Here is a 25,214-nt window from a genome sequence, read left to right as displayed (position 1 = left end):
GTTGTATGGTTCCATTATACAGGTGCAATGTATTAACAGCCTCTCTGGCTGTCTGGAACAGCAGATTTCATGTTCCTGTCTTGCTAGATTCCACGTTCTTCAGGGCATCTACATGAAGTCTAACTTTCAAGAACTTTGAGATTTAAAAAAAGTCCTGATTCCCATACAAGCAGTTGCAAGAAAAGCATGATTTATATGGAAAGCAGCTGAAAAGAAACAGTTTGACGACTGTCACAGCCCCTGTTTGTCTGACCTTCCCTTCAGGAGAAAAGTTTCCCCTGACAGTTCTCTGATTACCCGATTACAGAAACTAGCTGCAGGCAGTTGTGGTAGGCTGAACTGGGCTGAGTTGCTTAGCAATAGTATCTTTACATTCATGCTGACTCTGGGAGTCAGTGTGTGAGATCAGTATGGCACTGGCTCACTCCGATGTTATATACTGCAGCATTATTCGTACTGTATGGAGACATACAGACAACATTCATGATTGCAGATTTGACTACAGAGCTGATTTATCAATCTCTGTAGAAAAGTGGGATAGGCTTTGGTGTTTTCTACTGACATTTCAAAGGCAAGTGATCTTACTACTCATGTAATGGTCCATTGAAAATCTCCTTGACTTAAAGCTTTTCACTCAGGTTGTCTGCCATTATGATAGTGCTTCTGCTTTTTGCAGGTTTAGGAAATGTATACTCCCTTCTCTCTCCATCTCTCCTCAGACTGTGCAGACAACACTGCTGCTGTAACAAGCCCCTCTTCGACACAGGCATTGACAGCTGTGGTGCTAAGAAAACTGCTTCCAGTTGCAATGCTGCCTTACAAAGAATGGGGTTCTGAAGAAAAAAGGACCTGAGGTTCCTATAATACCTCCACTTCTTTGGAAGAAGAGATTCATTGGGATATATAATAGAGGAGTCAACTGTGGAGGTTCATCCATTTTTGACAAAGAATATGCTTACTGTGCAGTTACTGCAACCATCTGTACTACAGAATGGACTGCTGGGCTAACAAATGGGGCCATCTTTTACAACATTTGGGCACCAGTCCAGCTTGCTTGCTCTACTCACACTATCAAGCCACCCATCATCTGGAGACAGACAGCACTGTTCTCCAAGAAGTCAAACCTTCCCTTACATTTTCAGAGAAAATGATTATGAGATTTGTAACACCCACGTTAGAGGAATGTTGTGTACATGCATGATGCTACAGTCTAGACTTTTCAATAAACCAAACTAGCAAAACACATAACATTGTTTGCTCCTCAACAAGCCCTGGAGACTTCCATGCCACTCAGAGTACTGAAACCAGATTGCAGCAAGAGAACAAGATCAGCCTTTATCTGATGCAATGCAGGGATCAGGAAAACTAAAATGCCATTAAGTAACATTCAATTAAGATGCTGCAATTTATTGTACAACTATTTAAAGCACCACTGGGAAAATTTAATATCTTGCCAAAAAAAGGAAAAAAAAGGGGAAGGGAAGAGGTGTGGAACCAACAACCAGACATTTGTAAACTGCCTACAATATTCATTCTGTGATTTTGATATTACCACAAAACAAAACAAAAATAATATTTTTCTGGATGGTAACATAAACATAAACACCATAAAAGGAAGATGCAGTGAAAATTCAATTTCCACATGCAATTTGATGCAGTAGGACCACCAAAAGTACCACACTTCCACTAAAAACTAAAAGCTGTTCCTGCATTGCCAATGACAAGACATTCACCATCAAAATCAGCTGGGACGTCTGCAAGGTTTTGAAGCAAGGCTTCACACAATCAGGAGTCACAATTTGCATTTACAAGAAATAAAAGCATCCTTTCCGTTCTTTGATGTGCTAAGTGAGAAGTTAACAAGATAGACACTTCAAAGATACTCAATTTCACTGGAGAACCTTCAATTACACTATCAACTGGACAAGGATTCCTTCTTCCCCTTTCTGGTTATTGGGTGACACACTTTTTGAGCTTTCTATGTTCATAAAAGCCACAAGGACCTTTGTGTTAAAAGAAAAGAAAGAAAAGAAAAGAAAAGAAAAGAAAAGAAAAGAAAAGAAAAGAAAAGAAAAGAAAAGAAAAGAAAAGAAAAGAAAAGAAAAGAAAAGAAAAGAAAAGAAAAGAAAAGAAAAGAAAAGAAAAGAAAAGAAAAGAAAAGAAAAGAAAAGAAAAGAAAAGAAAAGAAAAGAAAAGAAAAGAAAAGAAAAGAAAAGAAAAGAAAAGAAAAGAAAAGAAAAGAAAAGAAAAGAAAAGAAAAGAAAAGAAAAGAAAAGAAAAGAAAAGAAAAGAAAAAGGATGTTGTCCATGAAAGTTATCTTGTAGTACATCTTTGTCCCTCCTCTATTTAATGCAGTCTTTGTTTCTGTAGAGAACAGAACAAAGTTTTTGCCACCACAGTTGAAGTTTATTTCATATATGCACATTCTAGTAAAAAGCTCACAAGGTAGAGTAGTTTCAGCCTTACAGGCTAAGAAAACAGCATAAAACTCATGTACTGCTAGATCTTTTAGACAAGTTATTTTTTCCTGTGGTTGATGAAGCCAATGGAGCCAACAGACTAGTCCTAAAGAACCCTTACATATAAAGTCACAAGAAAAAGCAGATCAAATTTGCTATTTTAGCAGTCAAAATATACATGAATGCTTCAGCAACCGCCGTGTGGATTGTAAGCTTTAGGAGAGTCTTTACGACAAAGAAGGGTTAAAATTAATTGCTTAAAATACTATAATTTGCATTAATGTAATTCATTCCTGATGTTAAAAGTCTTGAAATTTGAAAGTTATATTTCATAACATCCAATACAATAAATGCTACACTGTCAGATCAAAGCAGGTCTATCTATCAGGGCTATTACATAACACTCTATTAGTGCTCTTCTGGTCTTAAAGTATTCACTTTCCAGAATGATTTCCCAATCCACTATTTCTCATGCCTCAGGATGCTGCATCACCTGAATTGGCTATACCAGCCACTTTGGAGCCATCCATCCCATGGCAATCTGGTGACAAATGTCTGTGTCCTCAAGAGAGCAGGAGCACTAGCCACAAGTATCAGTTTATGCAGTTTACCTATCACAGCTTCATGAAAAGAGAGTACATTTTTTACTCCCTGAATATGCAAGAGTAATACTTTTATAACAACTTGTAGCAGTTTAAAGTTTATTGGAGAATTCCAATAAGAGAAATTAAGACATTACTGAAAGTTCAATGCAAAATGTAAATAAAGTATAGCATTGGTTGCAAAAGAATAATAGTGGTAAAGTCTATATCATTTACTGGTTTGCTAAGAGGGATAAAATGGCAGTGTCTGAACAATTTTGTTCTCTTGGCTTTTGTGCTCTCTCACTGTTCCTTTGCCTCTCTGGCTTCTCCACACCGTGTATTAACCTTTTACTGATAACAAGAGATCTCATTGGTTTTCTATCTAGGAGAAGAAGATGGCATTGGCCCCTTCTAGGCTTTCTTTGTCCATGAGGGAGGATTAGATTTTGGTATTATTTCTGAACTGTATCTAATTGTAAGTACATGCAAATATATTTTGTCTAAATGCTTTTAAATTTAGCTTGCTGTAAAATACAGCTTTATCTTACTTCCGAACCTTCTGAGCTAATCTGGTATATTTTGCCAGGGGATGGGTGGGTATGGAAATTCCTAACCTGCCACACAACTGCAATCTGATAAAAAACAATGAAGAAGGAAAAAAGAGAGAGAGAGAGAGAGAGAGAGAGTGGTATAACGAAGTCATCCCAACCAAGTGATCACTAAATACACCAAAAAATCCAGAACTGCTTGAAATCTACAGTGACAATGACACAAACTCCAGAACACTCCTTATAACTCTTCACCTGTGCTTTCAAGCCCACAACAGTTGCTGTGAGCACAGTGGGATTGACTCTTCTGTAACAGCCTCCAGAAGGGAAGAGAAACCAGGCCATTGTACTGACTTAACGCACAGCTCCCAGTTATGTAGCGCATCTTACAGTAAGACTTTTCGTAAAAGTGTGAGCAGAGTTAGACAACTACACCCTAAGGGATAAACACAAAGAGGAGACATTAATCTGATTTTTTAATTTGTAAAGGACATGATTTTAAAAGTAGCCTCTGAAGGATCATCCCTCCCCTTTTTTTCAAATGCAGATGCTGTTTTGGAGGGGATTCTCAGTACCTACACCTATTTGGCAGAGGAGAGAAATTAATTTGGGGTGATATAAATTTTATATAAAAATATAACTTATTAAAATTAATATTTTGAACTCTTGCCATCCCCAATCACTGTATATTAATGTTCAGAGCACGGTTATGAAAACAATTTAGGATAAAATATGTATATGAAATTTGTTATTTAACTAGCAAACATTCAAACTATAAACAGAGAGAGGAGTTTTCCCTGCAGCTTAATGCTGGTTGGGATCTTTATGCTATTTGCCCAGCAGGGTGGGCTGAAACTCTTTCTGCCCTACAGCAGAGGCAACTTATATTACAGAGGTATTAAATCTTTTACTCACAACTCTTTATCAATTATTAATCACCCTCCAGGGCTGCGTCACAGCCTGTGCCTAATGTCCAGACTTCAGGGTCTCTGCCCATGGACTCTTTGAGGCTGGAATCTTCCCGGCTTGAGGGGAGAGGATAAACCTTCCCAGTCTCTGGGGAAATAGGTTTTCCTCTAACCTCTTCTCCTGGCGAGGGATGATCTCTGCCTTTGATGCTACTGTCTTCTTCTGGGTGCTGTGTCCAGGGCTTATCAGCTTGTCAGGACTTCAGGAGCAGGAGAAGAATACTGTGCTGTCTCTGGCACGGTTCTTCACGGCTTCAGGCCGTGTGTGTCTGCTAGGAGACTGAGTTCTGTAGGTAAATCAATGCAGGATTTGGTCCTGGTAGCAATACAGCATGCAGATATGCACAGCTGTCTTAGGAGTCTATAGGCTCCTTATATATATATTATGTGCAGGCTTAAATGAGCTCTGCATCTAAGGTACGCAGGCAGGTAAGCTGTGATTGAATCAAAGCATGAGGTCTGAGCCTCTGAGCATCGGAGCTATGCAATGGCATCTGAGCGTGGGGGTCTGAGCGACTGAGCGCTACAGGTGAGGGTCAGAACTATGTCTGAACCATGCAAGTGAGTCAGAGCAGCAGGGCGCTGCAGTGTGGTCTGAGCTGAGCTGCGGGTAGGGCCAGAGCCATGTCTGAGCCTTGCAGGGTCTGTGCTATGCGGGTGAGTCAGAGCTGTTTACCTGTGCACCCCTCTTTGTTGAATGTGGGCCAAGATTAATGACCTCTTTGGCCACTAGAATGACCAATCAGGTTGGCAGTCAGCCAAACCTTACCATAATAGGCAGAAGTTATTTGCCTGGACTTTCCCAAATATGGGGATCACATGGATTTGCCCCAGGGAGACATGAGCTGGGTGTGTGGGGGCTTACACAACCTGTTTATAACCAGGGGTCCTGGCAGAAAGACATGTCCAGGCAAGGCATAGGTGTAAGCAAGCCTCTTTTAGGGCCTACGGGCCCTCCACAACAGATGCCTAGTTGGGTATGGCAAGTTCTGTCTAACAATACCTTCATGATTCCAATATCTCACTACCAAACATTTCAGTTGTTCACCTTAAAAAAAAAAAAAATTACCCAAATGGAAACTTTAAAATTATTCAGAATGAAGTGTTTGTTCTCAGACACAATGATTCTGAGAAAATTATATTGACAACTATCTTCTCTTTAGCTCTAAATTTAAGATCCAGCCAAGCCTTCCATTTGCTCTCCATTTTTCCATCTGAAATGGCTGAGACTCGCATGCATTCCATCTTGATTGTTGAAAGGCATACACATTTCACAACTTAGTGGCATGAGAAGCTTCATTTAGTCAATACTGAGTTTCAAAAGACATACTTAGCAACTTAGCTTATACCTCATTTAAGTAATTGTTCACAAAGAGAATAAAAAGGATTCAAATAAATCTTATCATTACTTCTGGAGACCTCTTCCAACCTGGTTGATTCTATGATTCAATGATTCATTTTGATGGAAAAAAAGGCTGTGTTATGATACAAAATTGGAGGAGTGGCTGACACACTAGAAGCCTCCAAGATCTGAACAGGCTGGAAACTTAAGCAGAGAGGAACCTGGTTAAGTTCAACAAAGTCAAGAGTAGTCCTGAGCCTGAGGAGGAGTAACTCCATGCACCAGCACAGATTAAGTGTTGACCTACTGGAAACCAGCTCTGTGAAGCACCAGGCAGTCCTGGTGGACAAGCAAGCAATGTGGTTTTGTGGCCAAGAGAGCCAGAGGTATCAGGCAGTGTATTAAGAAAAGTGCAGCTAGGTCAAGCAAGATTCTACTTCCCTTCTTCTCTGCTCTAAGGAGACCACATCTAGAGTAATGTGTGCACTTCTGGGCTTTCAAGTTCAAGAGAGACAGGGAGCAATTGGAGAGTGCAACTGAGGGTATAAAGACTAGGGGACTGGACTGCCTATCTTATGAGGAGAGTCAGAGTCCTTGAGCTCTTTAGCCAGGAGAATACTGAGAGGGTATTTTATTATGCTTTCAAACATTTAAAGGGTGAGTGTCAAGAGGATGGGGCCAGTCTTTTTTCAGTGGTGCCCTGTGATAAGGGGTAAATGGACACAAACTGAAACACATGAAGTTCCACCTAAACCTAAGGAAAAACTTAGGGTGATGGAGTACTTGTTCAGGCTGCCCAGACTGACTGCGGAGCCTCCTTCTCTGAAAACTTTCCAAACCCATCTGTACATGGTCCTGTGAAACCTGCCCTAGGCAAATCTGCTTTTTAGCAGGAGGGTTGTACTAGAAGATCCCCAGAGATCTCTTCCAGCCCCCATCAACCTGTGATTAATTACTCCAGTAGCCTTTACTCACACAAATAAGTCACCGCAAGTACAGGAAACATTTTTTGCTCATATAACGAAAAGGAGTTTGTTCTCATTTTCCAGAATTCTTGTACACCCTAGGCATCCTGAAAACCAAAATAACCTCTAAGAACCTATGCCTGATCTTACAGCAATAAATTTTGTTCTGAGAGTAATTTCTGTATTCTCAGATACTGCAATGGGAAAGGTAAAAAAGTTCTTTCTTTCCCTATTTAAAAACCTCTAATTTTTCACATTGTATCTGGGAAAGTTTTCCCAGAAAGTGAAGAAAATGTCTAGCAAAGTTTGTAAGAAATAAAACAAATTTCACTTCCTCTGCAATAGGTTATTTTTCATTTTCAGCACTTTTTACTAATGTAAATCATGTGCTGTAATTTAACTAGCCAGAAGTTTTACATCAGTCTGACAGTCCTATGAGCCTCAGTAGAACAACAAAACAAAGACAAGGTAGCTAATAAGATGCCTACAAGCTATCTGCATCTCTCCATTTTTTCAGACTTCACCTGGCTAAGGGCAAAGTACTTTAGTATTTTTAAAGGAAACATAGTTAATTTTTTATAACTTGTTACTTGTGTCCATTCTAAGACCATCTTTATAATAGTAAAGCTCTTACTCAAACGTTCAACACCGCTCTTTAAAAAGAGCTAAAAGAATAATCAGGATAACAGCTTTTCATGTGCAAACTCATCTTCCTCTATTCTGTTTGTACTAACTCCATATTAAAAAAATGGACAAAGGCAGTTCTTGATCATAAATATGTAAGTTTCCTCATCCAGATATGTAAATATATATATAAAAATACAACAGTTGCTTCACTGACATTCACAGGCAAACACAGATTTAGGACTCATGTTGCTTTCCATGAGTAGCTAAACAGTTGCTAAAAAGAATTTCTATTATTAGGAAAAAGAAGCTCACCATGGGGTCAGCAATAAGTGCAAGCCTAAAAAGGTAAACCTGTATAAATGGATGTTGTTGGAATGATTTACTGGGAAAAATAGGTCAGATGATTTAACATCTCCAGTCTATAGTCTTTAAACAGTTTCCCAAGAATTGCTAAATGGCAAGCATTTGTTAATATGAAAAAGTACAAAACCCACCATTTTATTATTCTCACCAGACTGTTCTTCTACTTTTGTCTCCCAATTAAAATCATAATATATAATTACAGCCTTCAGTAACATGGCCACATGGTTCAGAAAAGATATTGTTCAATCATCAAGTGAATCATAGAAACAACCAGGTTGGAAGAGACCTCCAAGATCATCCAGTCCAACCAATCACCCAGCCCTATCCAATCAACAGGAACATAGCACTAAGTGCCCCATCCAGTCTTTTCTTGCAAGTATCTTTGGTATATTACATCTTTATGGGATTATGACGTCATAGACCAGTCAAGCCATACAGTTTATATTCTCAGGCCCACCTATGAAACAATGAGGATCTCCACAGCTGTTTGCTCTCATGCACAGCTTTATAGCCTTCAATGATTCAAGAGTTATTATATCTAACTCAATTTTTCTTCCTAAAGAAACAAAAATTATTGCTTATACAGTCAAGAGGAGGAGACCCACCCCTAAAAAACATAACAGTCCTAGATACTAAAATAAAAAGCTGTTTCCAGGATAATAGTAACTGCTTCTATGAAATCATGTTCACAAAAATTATGTAGGAGTGCTCTCCAGCTGGAGAGGGGAAATAAAATATAACCTTAATTCCTTTAACTGAGTGATGCAGGAAAGCAAACTATAAACACAAATATATGAGCTGCTGTGAATTGTCATAGCTCCATTAATTTCCACTTTCCACCTGGAAATGTTCTTAGGATGATGCTCAGAGATGAATATCTGCTTTGTCTCTCTTCTTCTGAATTTAAAGTGGCTCTACTTCCAGTTCAGGCATTATAGTTAATGCAAATTTACTTATTTCCATTTGATCTGTGAAAATTTGACTTTAAGCTTCTATACTGCAGTGCCAGCCTGGTTTGGTTTTGTTTGTTGCATGGGTTTTTGGGGGGTTGGTTTGGTCTTTCTGTTTGTGTTGTTTGGGGTCTTTTTTGTTGTTGCTGTTGTGGTTGGATTTTTTTGTGGTTTGATTTTGGGGTTTTGTTTGTTGGGGGGGTTGGGGTTTTTGTTGTTGTTTTGGGGTTTTTTTTGTGGGTTTGTTTTATTTGGGGTTATTTTGTGGTTTTAATGCAAATTAATTTATTTAATGCATCTGTGACATATCAGCTTAAGCTTCTACACTACAATACCAGTCTGGTTTGGGGTTTTTTTGTTTGTTTGTTTGAGTTTGGTTGGTTGCTTTTTGTTTGTTTGTTTGGGTTTATTTGGTGTGTATGTAGGGGGATGCTGTTGTTTTGGTTTTAGTGTAACTACAATATGACATATTTGCACATTCTTGAGCTCTCCCTTTTTTACTTACAAATACAAAAAGGCGCTACTGGAATTAAATATCCTGCTGAAAAACTCCATGGGCTATTAGAACACATAAAACATACATCTTTCAGTCAGTGGGTTATGGAGATAATTAAGCAGAAGTGGTGAACCTTCAGCACAAGCTCATCACTAAGAAGGGCTCAGATCACTTACTATGATAGACAGATTATTTCAGAATAAAAGTAAGACGATCAACATTAATTTTATTAATAAGAGCTTGTTATTGAAAAGAAATGTGAAGGAGTCATGGAGCCTGCAATAGACTGATGAACAGCAAGCTGACTGTTACTGCTTTAAAGAAAAACTGTTAGAGTGAAAAATGATGCCACCTTCTACTCTCACAGATGAAAATAAAATACATCATCCATATATTCAACATACTGCCATCAGTGTGCAAATGAAAATGTGTCACCCATGCAGTCTCCAAAGAACAGAATGTTAACTTTTACAAATTAAACTTCATTACTGATGATAACCAAGGGTATTTTTTAAATGTGGTCTTATTAAAATACTATTGCTCACAGTGCTTAAACATGCTGGCAAACCAGTGCCACAGTTCTGATTCTCATAACCTTCTGTTCTTTTTCTAACACAAACCAAAAGTGGATGCCTAGGGAAGAAATAGGAATCTGTTCCTTTCTAGCTCTCAGACACTTGCATCTCAGACTTCTTGAGCCAGCTACATGTTCCATGCACTTCAGAAATTTCTGTTCAAGAAGCTTTGTCTTATCTCCTGTTGTGATGGTTTGGGTGTTACCTGTGTCCCACACCATACTTAGGAAAAATCACCCAAACTGGACTCAGCTAGCTGGAAGTTAAGGAATGAAGCTACATTTACAGCACAGCACAATATACAAGCATATGTTTACACAAATATATACAGTTACATACAAGTTAAAAGTAATACAGAAACACAATACCCCTCCCAGAAATCAGAGTCCCCAGGAGGGCTCCCAACCCAACCCAAACCTTCTTCCCTCTCCCTTCAGAAATAATCAGATCAACCCACACCTATCTCACCTGATAAATCTGGAGATCTGAGGCGAGATGTCAAAAAGACAACAAGGAAGTTAGAGGAAAAAGGTTAGGCTGAATTAGAGTTAAGGCAGAGACAGTCACACAGACCGCCAGAAAGAGGGGACCGTGAGAATTGAGAGCTGAGAAGTGTGTGAGAAGTGAGTCTTATCTATATTTTGACTAGTTGCATTTCTCAGCAGAAGAATGGGTGATATAGTGTACTGTTGTTTTTCTCCTTTCTTCTCACAGCTAAGGATTTCTCTCAGTAAGATATTTCAATTAGCCTCAAACCATCACACCTGTTAGGCCTCTGCAAATATCCATGATGCGTAGATTCCAGAACCATCACTCTGCTAATGTTTTCTTTCAGTATGCCTCTTGTTGGTTTAACTTCCTATCTTCTAGCTCTTGTGTTAGAAGAAAGCCCCAAACCAAATGGAAAACACCATGAAAGAAGCCACCAACTCCTTTGCACTCTTCCCAGGCCACTCACAACTCTATAGCCATCTGTGTTCCAGGCTGAAGGACCCTGGCTTACTTGGTTGTTGCTTACAAAACAGCATTTTAGCAGCCCCAATGCTCATCTCTGGACAAATTGTAAATCCACTATATTGTTCTCAAGATATGTGGACCAGAACTACACAAACTGTTTTCAGTTGTCAGCAAACTATAGATTTACTCAGTGATAGTCCCTGCTTTATTCTCTATTCTTTTCTTAAGAATATTTAATGTTTGATTTACTTTTTTTTCCATCTCCAAGTGCTGAGCTGGTTTTCTCATCTATCACCATCTCAAAAACATTGCTGTGAGCAGTAACGGTCATCTCAGGGCTCATATTTGCTACTTTTAGGTCTCAAGTACTAAGGGTGTGTTCAGGAAGACATTACACATCACAATTGGTAGGTAGGCTGGTTTGGTTCCAGTTCTTGAGTCAACAGGATCTGATCTTGATGACTCATTACTATTGCTTTCGTCTAATTATTCTGTACTACATAATCCTAAAATCTCCAAGGAGCCATTTAGATTGAAGACCAATAGTCTGCTAAATCCCTCACAAAGGTGGATTCCCATATGGGAACCACACAAAGACAGCTAAAACAAATTTCTTTAGACTCTTTGCTATGGCCTTACCTTCCTTTTCTCATTTCCTAGGTACAATACACAACGTCACCTATTGGCTTTCTTCTTCTGAAGTGATCTTGGGGGTTTACTAAGGGAATGGGGTGCTCTCTGTCTGCCAGAAGCACGTACAGGGATTTGCCATTGTTTTCCATTCACAATCTCTGTGGCATGTAATTTCAGCAACTGTGTTTTGGATATGGTATGTTATCATCTTCATCTTAATGACTGTGCTTAAAACACATTAAAGTGTATTTGTGGAGCAAAGAAAACTTATGAAGTATTACTGATAAAGGTTTAAGTACTTACAGTGTCTTAATAGTCCAAAAAGTCACCTTAAAAGATGACAGAATAAAAACTAAAGTTCTTGGACTTACCTTATTTAAAAGATTAGGCAAAATGCTGCAGATGGTAAGCAAAAGATAACATTTATGCAAGAATATACAAAAATGATGTCTCAAGGCCACAAGATTAAGAAATGAAGTATGAAAGGAGAGAGCAAGGATGTTTGAGAAAGCATGAAAGCAGAGAGGAAAAATTAGTGAAAACAGAACATTAGGAAAACATTCCAGAGGATTAGAGTAAATTAAGGCAGACTCAGCTACATAAGAGATGTCTCAACAGCTTTATAAATTAAAAGAGCATGAAACAGTTCATTGATAACTTGGAACAAATGTAGAAATTCTACTCCAGTGAGCTGAATTGTCCAAGATGAAAATTATTCTGGCAGGAGTGCCTGGAATGGACTAGACTAAAACCAATGATGGTAAGGAAGGCAATTAAAATAATAAAAGTCTCACTTTGGAAATACAGGATCCCTCTTTGTCCATAGCTACAGATAGTAAAAGCTAGACAGAATATAAACAGAAAGCTGAAGGGGGGGGGGGGGGGGAAATGACACTGAGATACATTTTAGATGATGGAAGAGATTATGGTGGTATTAAAGCCAGAGCAGACGTATTTATAACTGAATGTGTCTAGATAACAAACATCAACTGGCTGTGGATGGTAATATGATGAGGGAGGTATAAAAAGTGAAGGACACAAGAGAGTTTTGGAGGGGGAAATACAGAGCTCTGCTTTACCTTTGTTATCAGCAAGCTGTCAAGGCAAAATGCTGATGATACTAGATGAAATGCATGCCTGAACAGAGGCAAACTAACCCTGAGCTAACAAACAGATTTGCAAATCATCTGCATAAAGATAGTACTTGACCATGTATGAGAAGAGGAGGTCACCTAGTGATAACATTCACAACAAAACAGTAAAAAAAATGCATTTCTACAAACTGAATGAAGAAACAAGTGAAATATTCACCAAAATGAACTTGGAGCAGTAACTGCAGAGGCATAAAATTGTCCAACAGGAATTGACATTATGACAGAAGAATGAATAGCTTTATCCACAATAAATCTTTATTTTAGGCTTACCTAAACAGTTCCTGTTGTTCAAAACAAATGGAAACTAAACTAAGGTCTACTTTGGGGTAAATTTGAGGGACACAACACTTCTTACAATATACTAATATGGGGTGTTGTGGAGGAAAAAATAGATGCAGAAGCAGAGTGGGGCACCAGCACTCATCTGGGGCTGACAGTCTGATAGAAATACATACACTTTAAATGAAGTAACAAAATTGAAATGAACAGATTAATGATCCATATGTTAAGAATGCAAACTAAAAAAAATATTAATGGTACTGGAACAGCAAAACTGGAAGCAGCTGTCTAGTACAAATTAGGAGTCTAGTTGAGATGGAACATACAGTAGCATGAAACTTGAAGAAACTGGAGTTAACAGTATTGACTACAGGGTAATTTTATCAGGCAAGTTGAAAAAGAAAGATCTAAGAGATGTTCTGGAATGAAAAAAAAATATTAGCAAGTCATTAAAATGGACTCTGTATATTAAAAATTGTGAAGAGAAAAATAAAAGGCCTATTAGTTGAAATCAAGAGAAGCTGGTGCATGTAAGAAATCCAACTTAAAATGGCAAACACAATAGGCTGAAGCCAAAGGCTTAATTGTCAAGTAAATAAAAGTGAAGGTTTAAAGACTCATCATGAAGCCAACAACTGAGTGGGTCGCCAGATGACATCCTAAACACCTTCTAGAGATTTACATAAAGATTTGCACCAGGGGCCCATAGTGATGCTACTTACTTGAGAGGAGCTCAAAAGCAGCCAAAGGTGACTGTGGCTCCCACTTAATCAAACTAGAAGACAAAACATGACATCAGTGTAATTCATTCAAAAGTTCTGTCTTTAAAAATACACAAGAACTCCTGTGTGCTGGATGTGGTAAAGCTGCAAAAGCTAGGACAGATATGCAGTTTACATGAGACAATACTCAGTTCTTTGTCTCCTAACTCATCCTGCTATTCAGTCATTTACCTTCCTATGCTCAGATCGTGTTTCCTCTTCTAAGCTGCACAACCAGACACAAAAGCATTTTGCTAATAATAATGAGCCTGTAATTCACAGGTGTTTTTCCAGTCCTTGCAGTCAATGTATTTTCCCATTACCTAAGCAAGACTTATTACAATAGCACTTCATTAGCCAGTCTTAGAAAGAGAATCTAGCATTGTAAATGAGAAAGTCCTAAAATTAAGATGCTTTAGGTGTTCTCTCAAATGTCTTGTGTGACTTATTAGTGAAAACTCCTAAACCCCATTAGGCCAGACTGCATCCTTACCAAGTAGTTAAAAAGTTTCTTAAAGAAGAGACCCATAAAAACCAATAATCCTATTTATGAAGAAGGTGTTACTCCATGTGAAAAAAAAGCTAAACAACATGGCAGTATTTGTATTGATGTGCTGCAGCAATTCCCTGCCACCAATGGGTCTTTCAATAAAGTTTAAGGACAAACAAGTTTCCAAACAACTGATTGCTTGTAACCACAAAGTGAGACCCATGAAGGTAGTGATAGCTATTGTGGAGCAACTACTGGAAACTTTTTGTTACTGATTCTAAAACAGATCAAACTTCACATTGGCATTGAAAAAGATGACATTTCTATCTCACTTTGTTTATTTGGTAGTACATGATTTCTCTTGATGTTATCTTTAAAAATATATATAATAAATTAGGAATTTGGAAGATTACTGTAATCTGATACGCAGGTTTTACATGCTATGAGGACAAGCATCTAAAGACCCCCTCATGGTTCTCTCCCTTTTCGCTAAATACATAGAGATCATCTCTATTATGAGTTACACAAACAGCAACCTTTAAAAGGAGCGAGGAACAGCTTGATGCATAAAACTTTAATCAAAACCAAGAAGCTGTAGATACACACTGGTGTAAATGAACCTCATCAGTTCTCAGAATTAAATCATTTAACCACACAGAATACGATCAGGCTAATTTGCATTTACAAATAGGAGAATAATTGAGGACTTTATGGCCATTTCCACTGTATTTAGATATGTTTTCCATGACTACAGTGGTAGAAAACCACCGGGCAAGCTAATCTGGCTCATTTATTTGCTAATTTATTTTGACCACTGTAATTTGGTTTAGAATAGTTGTGCTTTAACATGATTTTATAGCAAATGTAACATAGAGCACTCCATCAAGTCAATAAAGTCAGCTGGAATATGAGCCCTTGGTACAACACCTACTATTAAACCTTTGATAAACAGCAGCGAGGGCAACACACATTGTCTATATGGTGATTATAACGTGAAAGGATTAGCGAGGTGTTGCTGTAACATGCAGACTAAACTCAGCAGCTCCTGGCTGTTTGTTTCCAAGTTGAACAACCTTCATTTACTCCAATTCAAATTTGTTTTCTCTCCACTTTCCCTTTTCTCCACTACCTGGGGACTTGTCACGGAGGAGGATTCTCAATATCTACGCCTATTTGGCGGAGGAGAGAAATTAATTGGGGTGATATAGTTTTATATAAAAATATAGATTTATTAAATTCAATATTCTGAATTCTCGCAACCCCCAACCACTGTATATTAATATTAAAGGTCAGTACACGGTTATGAAAACAATCCAGGATAAAATATGTACAGGAATTTGTTATTTAACTAGCAAACATTCAAACTGTACACAGAGAGAGGAGTTTTCCTGCGGCTTAATGCTGGTTGGGTCATATGCTATTTGCCCAGCAGAGCGGGCTGAAACTCTTTCTGCTCTATGGCAGAAGTGACAGATATTTACAGAGGTATTAAAGCTTTTACTCACAATCCTTATTAATTATTAATCACCCTCTGGGGCTGTGTCACAGTCTGTGCCTAGTGTCCAGACTTCTCCAGGGTCTCTGCCTGTGGACTCTGAGGCTGGAATCCTTCCAGCTTGAGGGGAAAGGATAAATCTTCCCAGCCTCTGGGGAAATAGGTTTTCTCTAACCTTTTCTCCTAGTGAAGAGGCGATCTCTGCCTTTGGTGCTGTGTCCAGGGATTCTGAGCTGGCAGGACCTCAGGAGCAGGAGAAGAATATCGTGCTGTCTCTGGCACGGTTCTTCATGGCTAGCAGGCCGTGTGTGTGTGCAGACAACCCGGAATCTACTTCCTGGTCATCTCAGTGGCAACGGTGCTTGCCAGACAATGGCAGGCAGCAGGCATGCAAAGTGTGCGCGGCTGCTGGGAGTCTGAGCTCCGTAGGTAAAGGCAATGCAGGATCTGATCCCGGTAGCAACAGCATGCAGATGTGCATGATGGCTGGAGACTATATGCTCCTTATATATATATGTATATGTACAGGCTTAAATGAGCCCTGCAAGAAAGGTACGCAGGCAGGTAAGCTGCAAGTGAGTCAAAGCATGAGGGTCTGAGCCTCTGAGCTATGCAATGGCATCTGAGCGTGGGGGTCAGAGCAGCTGAGTGCTGCAAGTGAGGGTCAGAGCACGTGTCTGAGCCATGCAGGTGAGTCAGGGCTGAGCTGAGCTATGCAGTGTCTATGCCTGAGAGTCTGAGCTAAGCACATTGTTTACCTGTGCACCCCTATTTATTGAATGTGGGCTGAGATTAATGGTTCCTTTGGCCACTAGAATGACCAATCAGGTTGGCAGTCAGCCAAACCTTACCATAATAGGCAGAAGGCACTTGCCTGGACTATCCCAAATATGGGGATCACATGAATTTACCCCAGGGAGACACGAGCTGTGTGTGTGTGGGCTTACACAACTTGTTTACAACCAGGGGTCCTGGCAGAAAGACATGTCCAGGCATGCACAGACGTTAAGCAAGCCTGTTCTTGGACCTACAGGTGCTCCACGACAGGACTTCTCACTTAAAATTTAAAAAACTACTGATAATCTACAGACATTCTGATTTTCTCACTTTTTTTTTTTTTTTTAACTAATGGTGGTAGTATTTTATATTTAAAATCAGTTAAGTGCTGCCTGCCTCCATTTCACCAGCAGGATTTTCCACTGAGACTACTATTAAACTCACTTGGTAAAGCAGTTGTCTCAGAGAACATATGGGAACGAGGCATTGGAGCGCTACCTCTCTCCTCTAAAAATCCTTTGGCGCAATCAGCAGTAGTTACTCATGTTTAAAAGCTCCAGAATGCCTCCCCAGCCCAGTTATGCAGCAGGCCGAGGTGTGTGAAAAGTGATAGAATGGTGGTGTTCAGAAAGACTACACCCCAGTAATCAAATGGAAGTGGAACTCAACATCACTGGAAAAATAAAATCATTCGTGTATGACAGTATCACTGATGTGAGTGTTAGTGTAGACTACCATACAAAGACCCAGTGATCACAGTACCAGAGCAAAGGACACATGCTGTTACATGCAAATATGCAGAAGGGTTTTTCTCTTATTCATATGAGAATAGGAGTTATAAAACTTATCTGAATATTGGGTTGTTACAGACTTGGGTTTCATTTTTATAGGAGGCAAAGAAAGTCCCTTCACGCTTAAACCACGAGGGAAAACTGTATCACTGTGACAAGCCATAATTCCATAACACTTTAGATGTTAAGTGATCAAGCATGGTCAGATCAAAATACTTCTTTCTCTTAGTAAAAATGAGATAAATAGCTGATCTCTTCTCTCCTTGGCCCGAACACATGCTATAGCTCTGCAAAGAAATGCAGTGAAACCAGAGGGAAGCTACAAAATTAGTAAATCGAATTACACACTACAGTTATCCTGGCTGAAAGCTATCAGGCTCTTTATGAAAAAACCTTCTGGCTTTCTTAATTTCAATGATTTGGGAATCATTTTGTTAAAATACCAATGCTCCATTTAACAGTAAATTACTAACATATTTGGGAAACAGCTAGACTCTGCTCAGGATTTTTTTTTAATGGATTTTGTTATTGATTAATGGAGAGTTCTGCTCAAAATTGATGCTATAATACAGTCCTGAGACTCGGCTACAGGCAAGATGATCTGTAAAGACAAACATAGCACTGATATGAAATCCTAATGGTTTCAAAGGGAAGAGTGTTCTCATAAATGCAATTACAGAATTAAAGCCTACAACATTACCAGTTGTTTTCAGGAAAATAGTCCAACATTCCTTATGGCTGTATGATAATGGAATTTTCTATTTATGTTTTAATAAATTTGTATGTTAATCCTTCATTGTGTTGTTTTCCTTCTCCTTTTTCCCCTTCTCTCTTCTTTTAAAACAAGTCATCATTTTCTTCTTTCTATATTCTAAGCAGCTTTGCAGTCAAAGTTTTATAATCACTACCAAACAGTTACTACAGATGTCTTCTAGTTTAAGTACAGCATAAAGCCAGGCAATTTCAGATGCTATCTTATGGTAAACAGTAGTAAGAAAATTTACTTTTAAATACACACTACTATATAAATGGAAATTCTGAAAAGTGTGAAATGTTGTGTGCTTCTTGGCTTACTGACCTGTACAAGCACCGCTCTCTGGGACTGGCAGTGTATCAGATATGCAAATCCTGCTCAACAGCTGTGCCACATTTGGAGACTTTCAATAACAACCTTACAGTGAAAAAAATAAAATATTTAGAGGCATCTATGGACACACTTGGCAGATTGCCACCAGCAGTAGCCATATGGTTCCCCATAGATCTGGCAGTCTCAGCTTTTTCCACACTAATGTCTTCTGTTCTGAGATCTCCTGCAACTCTGCACTAAGCAATGATTACAAAAACTCTCTGTAGGAAAGGTGACTTAGAGTCATCCAGAAGTTTAGGGGATATTTTAAATATGCTTCTTCCACTGTGCAGTGTAAGCAACAGAATGTGGCCAGCCTGGCTGCAAACCAGCTTATCCCTGACCACTTGAAGCACCAACTGCAATTTGTTTACATGCCTGCTGGAAAATAAGACTTTTCTCATTTTCTTTTGTTCCAAAGACCTTTGCAGCAGCCCAGTAATTTCTTCCAAGTTCAGAATAATTGAAACTGGAGCTCAAGGTAATTGAGAGCCTAATCCAGAGGCTTTAATAAAACCCGTGTCTTTGAGGTTGTGCTGCTAGTAAAGCACTACCTTCCAATTTAACAGCCACAGTCCCACATGGAGGTGATCAATCAGAATTTTGTGGGCTAGACTACCACTTGACAACTGCAAAGATTTCACTCTCAAAATATAATCATTCAGGTGTAACACCAGCACATGTTGCTGTGTAACTAAACAAGAATTATGAGGAGGCGAGTCAAAACTGCTGCACAATTAAACAACTTGCCTCCCTGAAAGAAAAGCCAGGTGAGTGGAAGAGAAAAATCCTCATTATTAATATTTGTTGTAATTATGCTGGAATAGCCAGTAGAAACTGCTGAGCAATTTTAAGTCTGCAAATAAAAAAGAAAAATCACCATTATTCTCAGGTTGTAATTTTGCCTACTCTCCTGCAAGTTGCTGAAAACCAGCAAAAAAACCACCTTTCACCAAAGCTTAAAACCTGAACTGCAATATCCATGCCAAATATTAAAGTGGACTTATCAAACTAAAGCACATTTATGTTCATCTTCACTTTTAGTCCATTGAGACCTCATAGGTACTGGAAAAGACTACAAATATAACCTTTTAATTGTGCAGATCATGATATGTTGAAATAATTTAGCTCTCCTCTCTCCTCCCCACAGCTTCTCTCTTACAGTTACAGTGAGCACTACACTCCTGGCAAAAAAAGTCCTTACAAAAAATGCCCTGGACTTTTTATTGTTCTCCCCTCCCTCTTTTCCAATTGCTTTGAAAATTTTGAAGTGGTTTATTTGGGAATAAACATCATATAAATTATTAACCAGACAGCAAAGTGTAACTGCAGCTTTCCCTTGGGGCCTATCAGAACAGACTGGAACAGACTAGTTCACTCTCACTGGTGTCTCATGCTGTGTGGAATCTGTTGCTTCCCAATGCATACTAGGAACTTGATTACAAAGAAAAGACACAGGAATCTGACACTCTTGAAATTTCTTCTATGCTTTCCTCCAGTCTGCAATTGCTGGACATTTTGCTGGTTATTCTTCTCCTGTACTCAGCACTGGTCAGACCACACCTTGAGTACTGTGTCCAGTTCTGGGCCCCTCAATTCAGGAAGGATGTTGAGGTACTGGAACATGTCCAGAGAAGGGCAACAAAGCTGGTGAGGGGCCTGAAGCACAAATCCTATGAGGAGAGGTTGAGGGAGCTGGGCCTGTTTAGCCTGGAGAAGAGGAGGCTCAGGGGTGATCTTATTACTGTCTACAACTACCTGAAGGGGCATTGTAGCCAGGTGGGGGGTGGCCTCTTCTCCCAGGTAACCAGCAATAGAACAAGGGGACACAGTCTCAAGTTGTGCCAGGGTAGGTATAGGCTGGATGTTAGGAAGAAGTTCTTCCCAGAGAGAGTGATTTCCCATTGGAATGGGCTGCCCAGGGAGGTGGTGGAGGCACCGTCCCTGGGGGTCTTCAAAAAAAGCCTGGATGAGGCACTTAGTGCCATGGTCTAGTTGACTGGTTAGGGCTGGGTGCTAGGTTGGAGTGGATGATCTTGGAGGTCTCTTCCAACCTGGTTGATTCTATGATTCTATGACAACTGTTGGTTTGAAAAGATCAGTGTGGAGCCAGAGACAGGAATTCTATTGCCTGATACGAATGAAAAAGGGAAAACACCAATCTCATAGAATTATGCCTCTAACCTATGTCACTACTACATTTCCACTCCAATCACTGAACATTCAGTGCAGTTGCATCTTCACAACTTCCAGAGTTAGAGACTGACAGTTTCTTTAAACAATCTGTCCCAATTCTTAGCTGTCTTAAAGGGTAGGAAAAGTTCCTCCTGAATCCAGTCAGATTTTCACCTCCAACAATAGAGATGTTCTCCATGACTCATATTAGGGAATCCTGTCAGAGGAAAGATTAATGAATATTCTTTTTCCAAGTTCACAGGCCAAGCAATATAACTGGGACCTCAAGACCTAGGATGCAGTTATTTGCATGCATGCAGATGTTAACAGCTTTCAGGGGGGAAAGTACTTCATGCTCAAGATCAGAATATAGCTGAAAGTGACTCTATTTGACGTTACTATCACAATTACAGTTCACATACTGTAGCTAGTCAATTCTCTTGGCTAAATTACTTCATCTTATTTACTAATCATCTGGAGTAGGATTCAAGATTTTATGATGATGGCAAAATGGAGATACATGGGTGCCATTAACTTTGTCTCTATTTTCACATTATTTTGATGAAGCATGTTCACATTTGGAGAAAGAGAATTAACTTGGCACCATATTTGAATAAAAAAATAATCCTAGGCACTAAATGACTAAAACATTCTTTTTCCTTGAGGAAATAAAAAAAAAACCCAGAGATTGATTCTAACTAAACAATTTTTAGATGAATAATACTTTCATTTAGTGGAGATATTATTTCCTATACTTTATGGAAAAGTTTGAACAACTTTTACATCAAACACAGTTAGTGCAGACAAAAGTGCACTAAAAATACACAGAGTTAAAAGCATTGTTTTTTATTAAGTCTGATGATAATAAAGTCCCATATATACCTTCTGTTCAACTATCACTACTGGTGCTGAGGAATCAAAGGTGCTTCATAAATCACACAGGAAATCACACAGGAAATCTCAAAATATATGGGACAGGAGAGATACTCAAATGAATCTTCTGCAGCCTTTCAGTGAGTGTACATCTACAGAGCCACCCACATCATGATTAGAATGCAGGCAGGATGTGCTAAGCACCAGAGAGAGGGGGCATATATGCCATGTTGCAAATACTCTCATAAAAGTGACAATGGTACCTTTGTGCACGCATGTAAAACATGCAAGACATGCAAAACATACCACACTCTTGCTTTCTGTCTTATCTGAAGAACAGATAGGCTCTCTTACAGACAGTCACTAAAAAATCCAAAAGAGGAAAGAATGGCATTGTCTGCCTGGTCAGCTATCACAGCTTAGGTACTGGGAAACTTCAAGTCAATAATTATATCAAAGGAAAACAATTGCTCCCATAACAGCAGTCATGCAGTGTTAAGACAGTGATTACATGATCCTGAATGGTGAGAGTATATGACAACTGAGTACATGCTACTGCACAACTATCCGAATTTTATTTAGTCTTGGAAAAGGAACTGAAAAAAATAAGGCTATGCTGACAATGTGCCAATATAAATGACATTTCTTTCTCTAAGATTTTGCCCAACCAGAATGTCATAGGGAAACAATTGCTCCCTCTAAGCACCATCCATGCATCTTGCACACCTGGTTTCTCCCCACTGAGCATCATCTCTGCCCTTTTCATTCCTTTATGATACATCTCCACAATGTTGCCTTTATATTGTTCCCAATTCTAACTGTGTCAGGTTTTCATTCACTTTGAAAAATACCAAGAAAATGCGTTAAGAACGTCAATACAAATTTATGGAGGTGGCATTGCAATGTCAAATCAAGAATATGGTATCAAGATGAAATATAACAATGTCAGGATAAATGTACCAAGCTGACAGCACAAAGTCAAAATGGAGCGATGCCACTGCAGATCCACAGAGACAACATTCATCTGTCAAAACAAAATCACATCATTACGCATTAAAGAATAGTGTAAGTAAACTGGAACACATAACTATTTGCTCAGATTAGCAAATCCCACCCACATGTTCTTCCCAGCAAAGAAAAATACAAGTGTTTGGCAGCTGTAGACAAGTAAGCACTGAAATGGAACTTAATACCAAAACCCAAATTGGACTCACAGCAGGATAGCACACTAGCATAAGGAAACTTCCACGTAAGGACCAGCAACTCCTAGTCAAAGCACCACATGCCAGCAAATGACCCCAGAATGGGTAGTGACGGTTTGCACGAGCATGAATTCATCCATCAATGCCCTTTAGCTCTTCATTTCCATGCAGCTGAGGTATAGGTCTTCATGTCTTATCCCAAGCATGGTATTTCTTTGCTTCTTCTCATGAATATCATAACCCCTCATCTTCACTTACTAACTTGACAGTGTGTAGCTGCCGTGGAGGGCCCATAGGCCCGAAAATAGGCTTATTCATGCCTTGCCCTGCCTGGACATGTTTTTTCACCCATAACCAGAGGTAAACACATAATGAGCACAAAGGGGCACAATAGGCCTGGTGTCACAAAGTCTGGCCTGCCCAGGCTTTAGATTATGTAACGTGGTTGTGTGAGCCCCCACATGCCCAGCTCGTGCCTGCCTAGTGTAAGGCCCGTATGATTCAAATATTTGGAAGATCCAGGCCTGTGGCTTTTCCCTGTTACGGTAAGGTTGGCTAACTGCCAAGCTGATTGGTCATTTTGGTGGCCAATGGACCATTAATCTCGGCCCACATTTGATAAATGGGGGTATGCAGGTAAACAGCTCCATTGCTCACTCACTCGCTCTCATTATTATGCTGGAGCCTGATTGTATCTAGGGAGCTCAGTCTCCTGTGCAGCCATGCGCTCTACTGCCTGCCTGCTGCCTTATTATTGCCTGGTGCGCGCCACTGCTGCTGAGTTACCAGGAGCAGACCCCTCTTGTCTGCACACGATCAGCCTGCATGTCCAGCATTACATCAGACTCCTTCTGCACCTGAGGTCCCGCCTAAGAATCCCTGGACAGAGCATCCAGAAGAAGCCGAGGCAAGGGCAGAGATTGCATCCTTCACCAGGAGGACAAGGTCAGAGACTGTCCTTCCACAGAAGCCAGGAAGATTATCCTTTCCCCTGAAGCCAGGAGAATTCCAGCCCCAGCATCCATGGGCAGAGTTCCCCTGAAGATTGGACACTTGTAACAGGCTAAAACATAACCCCAGAGGGTGATTGATAATTAATAAGAATCTGTGAGTAAAATCTTTATTGCCTCCTGCTATCACAGAAAGAGCTTCAACCCACCTAATGGGCAAGGAGCATATTGACCCCAAGCAGCATTAAGCTGTGGGGAAAGTCCTCTCTCTGTTTATTGTTTGAATATTTGCTAGTTATTAACAAGTCACTGTTTGATATTATTTCCATAATGCTTTCCATAACTGTGTAGAACAGATATCAGTATTTAAATTCAGCATTTGGGGGTGGCAAGAGTTCAGAATATTGAAGTTAATAGATGTATATTCTTATAGAATATCATCTCACACCAATTAATTTCTCCCCTCCACCACAATTGGCGTAGGTAGCAGAACACCCCTCCGTGACAGTAGCCCCAAGCAACAGGTCTGGAGAAAGAAGCTCACAGCCATAGACCTTAGAAGCCAAGCACGGAAATACAAAGCATTAATAAATTCTTTAAAACCTATGCTTTTAGATCTGCATGTGTAGGCTTCTAGTGAATTAGAAAAGAAAAATTGCTTTTAAAAAAAGTTAAAAATGCAAACATAAAAAATGCATTCTCTCTGTTCTACCATAGCTTCAGTAAAGAAAGAATCATAGAACCAATCAGGTTGGAAGAGACCTCCAAGATCATTCAAACCTGTCCAGTCAACTGAACCATGGCACGAAGTGCCTCATCCAGTCTTTTCTTGAACAGCTCCAGGGGCAGCAACTCCACCACCTCCCCGGGCAGCCCATTCCAATGGCAAATCACTCTCTCTGGCAAGAACTTCCTTCTAACATCCAGCCTACACTTCCCCCAGCACAACTTGAGACTGTGTCCCCTTGTTCTGTTGCTGGTTGCCTGGCAGAAGAGACCAACCCCCACCTCCTTTGAGGTAGTTGTAGACAGCAATGAGGTCAGCTGTGACCCTCCTCTTCTCCAGGCTGCACAGCCCCAGCTCCCTCAATCTCTCCTCACAGGGCTGTGTTCCAGGTCTCTCATCAGCTTTGTCACCCTTCTCTGGACATGCTCCAGTACCTCAACATCTCTTTTGAATTGAAGAGCCCAGAACTGGACACAGGACACAAAGTGTGACCTGGCCAGTGTTTAGTACAGGGGAAGAATAACCTCCCTTGTCCTGCTGGCCACACTGTTCCTGATACAGGCCATCATGCCACTGAAGGAAACTGTGGATCAGTGGAAAACGGTAAAGAATTATACTTAAAGAAAAGATTTCATATTCCTGAAGGAAGAAATGAAAGTAAATGAAAGCTTATATACCACTTAAGAATGTGTATGTAACACTGGTGCTTACTCTAGTACACTGGTGCTTACTCTAGTCTGCTTGAGAACACTCAGTACAAATACCTGCTTTTTTTTTGATGTTTTTGGCCAGAAATGTATTTGCTTTCACATATCACTCTCTTGAAATCACTTTCCTGCAAAGCAGTCCCCTATCCTCTTTTTTTTAAAAAATAGAGGAGAAAGGAAAAAAAAATCACAGAAGAAAACAAAGCAAAACACCAACAAATCAGGAGACCAAAAATAAA

The sequence above is a fragment of the Pogoniulus pusillus genome, chromosome 2 (genome assembly GCF_015220805.1).
Source record: "Pogoniulus pusillus isolate bPogPus1 chromosome 2, bPogPus1.pri, whole genome shotgun sequence".
In the NCBI taxonomy this organism is placed as follows: domain Eukaryota; kingdom Metazoa; phylum Chordata; class Aves; order Piciformes; family Lybiidae; genus Pogoniulus; species Pogoniulus pusillus.
The sequence above is the reverse complement of the archived record's forward strand: the minus strand, read 5'-3'. Positions refer to the sequence as shown.